Genomic DNA, 6,775 nt, shown 5'->3' on the forward strand with positions numbered 1-6,775 from the left:
ACAGCTAATAACAACACACAGTATGATAACATATCCTAAGAGGAACATGGTAATGATGGCACAACAGTACATTGTTTACAAACATTGAAATAGTCTTCTTACCCTGAATTGTGACTGTTGACGGCTCACTGTATATGGATCTAAACTGTGAACCTGTAGCACTGTACTGACATTGTATTTTGACCTCAGCTGGTGAACTCTGACCTGCCCACCCCACCAGTAGTGTTCCTGTGAGTGTCTGTTGACAGGGTGATGGTAGGGTGAATTCCACTTGCCCCTCTATTTTGAAGTAACACTCAGAGACAGATGGAGGAGTCTGACAGTTCAGTTGAACAGAGTCTCTCTCTTTGATGACTGCAGGAATCACTGTTAGACTGGGCTGAGGAAGATCTGTGAGATCAGAGGGATGATGGAGTGTCTTTTTTAATTGAATTATAAATTAATTTTCAATGTTTAACTACTCATACAGATAACGTACCACGTAATATCATATGAGTTTGAAAGAGAAAAACAATTAAGACACTGTTGTCTATTTAAGAAATAAACAATGAGAACGTGCCAGGAACAGCCCTTAGGAGGGAGTTATCACACAATAATCCTCGGCTTCGATGGGCATTTGACTTTTGTAAAACGGTTGCCAACATTTAAACAAAAGATGAAGGACATGTCATTCATTAAAGACGTATTATTGTTCTGAGTAAATGTGTTTTATTTTCATCCTTCCACCTGGACATATGCTCATTTTGGAACATTGCTATATGGGAACAGCCAAACAACGAAAGTGATGGATTTTTTTCTGACCAGAACTGTTCCAGAACTTGGGGAAGTGTGTCTGTGCTTGTGCTGCAGCGGCAGGTGCGCAAGACAAAACTTTACCAGCATCATATATATCGATGAATCGCTGTGACATATGAAATACAAGTGATAGTGTAATCAATCTGTAATAACTACGTAAAAAAGTAAAGAACGTGTTAAATTATTATGTGACGTACAGTCACATCCAGGTCCTGATTGGTCAACAAGCTTATTTGACGTTTCAAATAGTCTTATTTGATGGATAAAACAGCGTTATTTCCTGTGTATCTTTTTGAAATTCAAAGACCCAAATGGCTTTCCATACTTTCCAGTGAATGACACAGTGACGTCATGTACAGATGCGCGTGACTCTTGGCTGCAGTAAGAAAGCCACGCCATCTGCTCCCATTCAACATAGCCTAACGATTTTTGATACAGCACGTTGTTAGCTAGAATGCTAACGCTCACTGACATGGCCATTGGCTGTCGCAAAAGATAGCCAAAGAGTCATTTTACTGGTTGAAGTTGAAGTAATTTAAGTATAATGCAGTTGATTTGCGATGATGACACAAACATTATATTAAGCAGGACATTCATATGAGCCTTAAACTCCAATTATAATCCAAAAGTAGTGTGAAATGCGCTCATATGCAACATGGAAATAGAGGCTTTTTTGGTTGCCGTTCTATAAAAACTACAATGTATGCATCGCGCCGGGGCGGCAACGTTTGCTAACACAAAAAATGGTCTATTCACTATTCCATTTGACTGCTCAATCCACTATCACATCAGCCCAGCCAGGCAATTTATAAACTTGATCTCCACTGTGAAAAGCATCTAGATATTATATCCCATTTATTTTAGACTAGCATTTGGTTTTCAACAGCGGAGAATTGTGTTAAGATTTGTATTAACCTTGCTGTCTGTCTCCGACATTTCCAACATTGTTTCAATATTGAAATTACATCTCCAGCTGTCCCACAGTAATGAACAAATGTGTCGGGATGAGACAGTCTAGCACCTTTTCTCAGCCAGTCCAAGTCATGAATCAGTATATTTTTTATGGATATATACAAAGAAATGTCAACAGAAAAATATGAAATGCAGCTAGTTTTCAGTCATTCCAGCTTCATGTGAGGATCGACGCTGGAGAGAGGAAGCAGGTACAGGGAGAGCGGACATGAAACAGGAAAGGAACAGCGTCTGGACAGGGGACAAAATAATGACATCAATGCTGACACGGGGATGAAACAGAGGAAACAGACAAATAAAGTGGATGCAATCAAATAGTGATGGAGTCCAGATGGGTACAATGATGCGCAGGTGCACGTAACGATGGTGACAAATGTGCGTAATGATACGCAGTCTGGCACCCTCGAGTGCCAGAGAGGGAGAGCGGGAGCAGGCATGACACTTCAGTTTGAAGTGACTCTGTTAGCTGTGTATTGTAGTTGGCTAGCTCCTCTGAATAGTGTCCTGGAGAGAGAGCTCATTTTCTATGCCAGGCAAATCGCGCATCGAGTCAATTGCTCATTGTTATGGCTGAATCCCCACCAAAAATCTATAGAAAACAACTTAAACCTGTTTGGGCTGCAAGCCCGACGTCGGAACGAAAATGACAACAGCTGCAGGGCGCGAAATTCAAAATCTATTTTTTTTTTATATTTAACTTTCACACATTAACAAGTCCAATACAGCATTTGAAAGATAAACATCTTGTCAATCCAGCCAACATGTCCGATTTTTTAAATGTTTTACAGAGAAAACACCACATATATTTATGTTAGCTCACCACCAAATACAAAAGTGGACAGACACGTATGATTATGATTATGATGTATGAATTATGATTCAAGTAGCATGCACAAGCCAACCGAAATAAACTAAAACCAACCTAAAGAACCCAGAAAAAACTACCTCAGATGACAGTCATATAATATGTTACACAATAAATCTATGTTTTGTTCATAAAATGTGCATATTTTAGCTATAAATCAGTTTTACATTGATGCTACCATAAATGCTACCACATAGTTACAGTCTGAATCCAGACGGGAGTAGCCAGAGAAAATACAGACACCAACGTCGACTACTAATTACACCTCATAAAACATTTCAGAAAAACATATGGTGGATAGCTAATGAAAGACAGATATCGTGTGAATAGAGCCAATATATCCGATTTTTGAAGTGTTTTACAGCGAAAACACAATATATCGTTATATTAGCTAACAACATAAGCTATCATAAGGCAGCATTGATTCTAGTCAAGCGCTAGCCTAGCACAGTTAGCACAGTTAGCATTGAACAGTTCGACAGATATATGAAAAAGCATCCCAAATTGGGTCCTTATCTTTGTTGATATTCCATCAGAATGTTGTAATGGGGTCCAATGTCCAGTACAGTCTTTAGTTGGGTTCCAGAACGAAATATTTCCCTCTTTGGTTAGCAAGCACCACGGCTGTGCGGCGCTAAACTTTCTGTCTTCAAAACATTCTTCCAAAACATCACGTCTAAAGTCCAGAATAAATTGCAATAATATAATTAAAGTATATTGAAAAAACATACTTTAGGATGATTTTGTGACATGTATCAAATAATATCGAAGTCAGAGATCATATTCACCTTTATCGACCTTCTTCCAGTAGCCGAGACCAAATTCTGCCTCGCGCCCGGAAATTTTTTTTAACTGCGCAGGTCTCACAAGAAGGTGTGGTATTCAGTCCATGGACGAGATATTCGACTCCTTTCAATTCTCACTTCCGCATTACACCCTGATGAAGGCGTATGACGTGTTTCTACGGTCCTAAGTGTAATGACCTTTTATAGACAAGGTCTTAAAGAGACACATCGCATTTTGGAAATCTCAATTCGTCTGGGAAAATGGCTGTAAAAATATTTCTGTTCGACTTAGAGAAATAATTCAAACCTTTTTAGAAACTATAGACTGTTATCTATCCAACAGTAGTAAATATATGCATATTGTAAAATCAAAAATTTCTTAAGAGGCCGTTTGAAAATGTGCACATATTTTCCAGTTTTTTCAATATTCACCCTGCAGCCTGAAGAAGTTTTAAACAAATGCAAATGCAGCTTCTTTGCTGTTATTCTGGCTGCACTTGTCACGACTTCTACCGAAGTCGTTGCCTCTCCTTGTTCGGGCGGTGTTCGGCGGTCGACGTCACCGGTCTTCTAGACATCATCGATCCATTTTTCATTTTCCATTGGTTTTGTCTTGTCTTCCCACACACCTGTTTTCAATCACATCCATTACCTCTTGTGGATTTAACCCTCTGTTTCCCCTCATGTCTTTGTCAGAGATTGTTTCTTGTTAGAATAGTTTTTTATGTGTGTAGGTGCGCGACGGGTCTTCGTACCCATATTTGTTTATGTTCGTTTCTTATTAGTGTTATGGAGCATGTACTTGGACATTCATTAAAAGACTCCATTTTACACTCCGTTTGACTCTCCTGCGCCTGACTTCCCTTCCACCTATACACACGACTCTGACAGAATCTCTGACCCAAAATATGAAGTCAGCAGGAGAGGACACTACGCTCATGGAGGTGGAGGAACGCGTCCGGGAACAAACGGAGGAGATTGAATGTTTGAGCGCCGTCATGGATCGCATTGTCCAGAATATGGACCGCTGGGAGAGACAGGGAGTTTCTCCAGCGCCTCCACTCCCACAACCAGGGTATTCCTTGAACACTTTCTCCCCTCCTGAACCGAACAAAATCCATTTACCCTTACCCACTGGATACTACGGAGATACTGCCGGCTGCCAGGGTTTCCTCCTTAAACTGAAGTTGTATCTGGCCACGGTCTCCCCAGTACCATCGGACCGTGAGAAGAGTTGCGCCCTCGTCTCATGCCTCACCGGGAAAGCCCGGGAGTGGGCCAGCGCTGTGTGTAGAGAGGAGGATGCGGCGTTGGACCATTTTGAGGAGTTCATCCGCCATTTCCGGATGGTATTTGACCACCCATCCGAAGGCAAAGCGGCGGGTGAGCGCCTCTATCATCTGAGGCAGGAGACGAGGAGTGCACAGGAGTTTGCTTTGGAGTTTAGAACCTTGGCTGCCGGCGCTGGATGGAGCGACAGGGCCCTGATCGACCATTACCGCTGTAGTCTACGTGAGGACGTCCGTCGGGAGCTGGCCTGTAGAGACACCACCCTCAACTTCGACCAGCTGGTGGACATGTCCATCAGGCTGGACAACATGCTGGCTACTCGTGGACGTCTAGATCGGGGTCTGGTTGTTCCATCGTCCCACACCCTCTGTCCCGAACGTATGGAATTGGGAGGGATGGTGCGCAGGGAGACCGGAGGGGGTTCCCGCTCGAGCACCATCTATGGTCGCAGAGATCACACTGCTGGTCGGTGCCGGGTTGGTTCCTCTGGGAATAGAGAAGGCAGGCAGGGCACTCTGGCATCACCCCAGGTGAGTAGGCACCATTCTCATCCAGAGCATTCTGTCGCACTAATGTTTGTCTCTGTCACTTTTCCGGATTTTCCCCTGCATTCCCAGTATAAGGCGCTAGTAGATTCAGGCGCAGCTGGGAATTTCATTAATAAAGTTTTGGCTCATAGTTTAGGGATCCCTATTGTTTCTGTGGATATGCCTTTCCCTATTCATGCCTTAGATAGTCGACCATTAGGTTCAGGGTTTATCAGGGAGGTCACCGCACCTTTGTGTATGATAACGCAGGAGGGTCACAAGGAGAAGATTAGTCTTTTCCTTATTGATTCTCCTGCGTATTCTGTGGTGCTAGGCCTACCCTGGTTAACTTGTCATAACCCCACTGTTTCTTGGCCACAGAGGGCTCTCACAGGGTGGTCGCGAGAGTGCTCAGGTAGGTGTTTAGGGGTTTCCTTTGGTGCTACTACGGTGGAAAGTCCAGACCAGGTCTCCACCGTGCGCATTCCCCCCGAATATGCCGATTTGGCTCTCGCCTTCTGTAAAAAGAAGGCGACTCAATTACCACCCCATCGACGGGGGGATTGAGCGATAGATCTCCTGGTAGACGCTGAAAATCCCAGGAGTCACGTGTATCCCCTGTCGCAAGCGGAGACGATGGCTATGGATACATATATCTCTGAATCCCTGCGTCAGGGGTTCATTCAGCCATCCATTTCACCAGCCTCTTCGAGTTTCTTTTTTTGTGAAGAAGAAGGATGGCGGTTTACGCCCGTGCATTGATTATCGATGTCTCAATAAAATCACGGTGAAATATAGTTACCCGTTACCTCTGATAAATACAGTTATTGAGTCAATGCACGGGGCACGCTTCTTCACAAAATTGGATCTCAGGAGTGCGTACAATCTAGTGCGTATTCGGAAGGGTGATGAGTGGAAGACTGCATTTAACACCACCTCAGGTCATTATGAGTACCTTGTCATGCCATATGGGTTCATGAATGCTCCATCAGTCTTCCAATCATTTGTAGATGAGATCTTCAGGGACCTGCACGGGCAGGGTGTAGTGGTGTATATCGATGATATTCTGATATACTCCGCTACACGCGCCGAGCATGTGTCCCTGGTGTGCAGGGTGCTTGGTCGCCTGTTGGAGCATGATCTATATGTCAAGGCTGAGAAATGCTTGTTCTTCCAACAATCCATCTCCTTCCTAGGGCATGGATTTCCACTTCAGGAGTGGAAATGGAGAGTGACCGCATTACAGCCGTGCGTAATTGGCCGACTCCAACCACGGTAAAGGAGGTGCAGCGTTTTTTAGGGTTTGCCAATTACTACCGGAGGTTTATCCGGGGTTTTGGTCAGGTGGCTGCTCCCATAACCTCACTGCTAAAGGGGGGCCCAGTGCGCTTGCAGTGGTCGGCTGAGGCGAACAGGGCTTTTGGACACCTGAAGACTCTGTTTACCTCGGTGCCTGTGTTGGCTCATCCGGATCCCTCTTTGCCATTCATAGTGGAGGTGGACGCATCCGAAGCTGGGATAGGAGCAGTGCTCTCTCAGCG

Source organism: Salvelinus fontinalis, chromosome 3 (genome assembly GCF_029448725.1).
Source record: "Salvelinus fontinalis isolate EN_2023a chromosome 3, ASM2944872v1, whole genome shotgun sequence".
NCBI classification, from domain to species: domain Eukaryota; kingdom Metazoa; phylum Chordata; class Actinopteri; order Salmoniformes; family Salmonidae; genus Salvelinus; species Salvelinus fontinalis.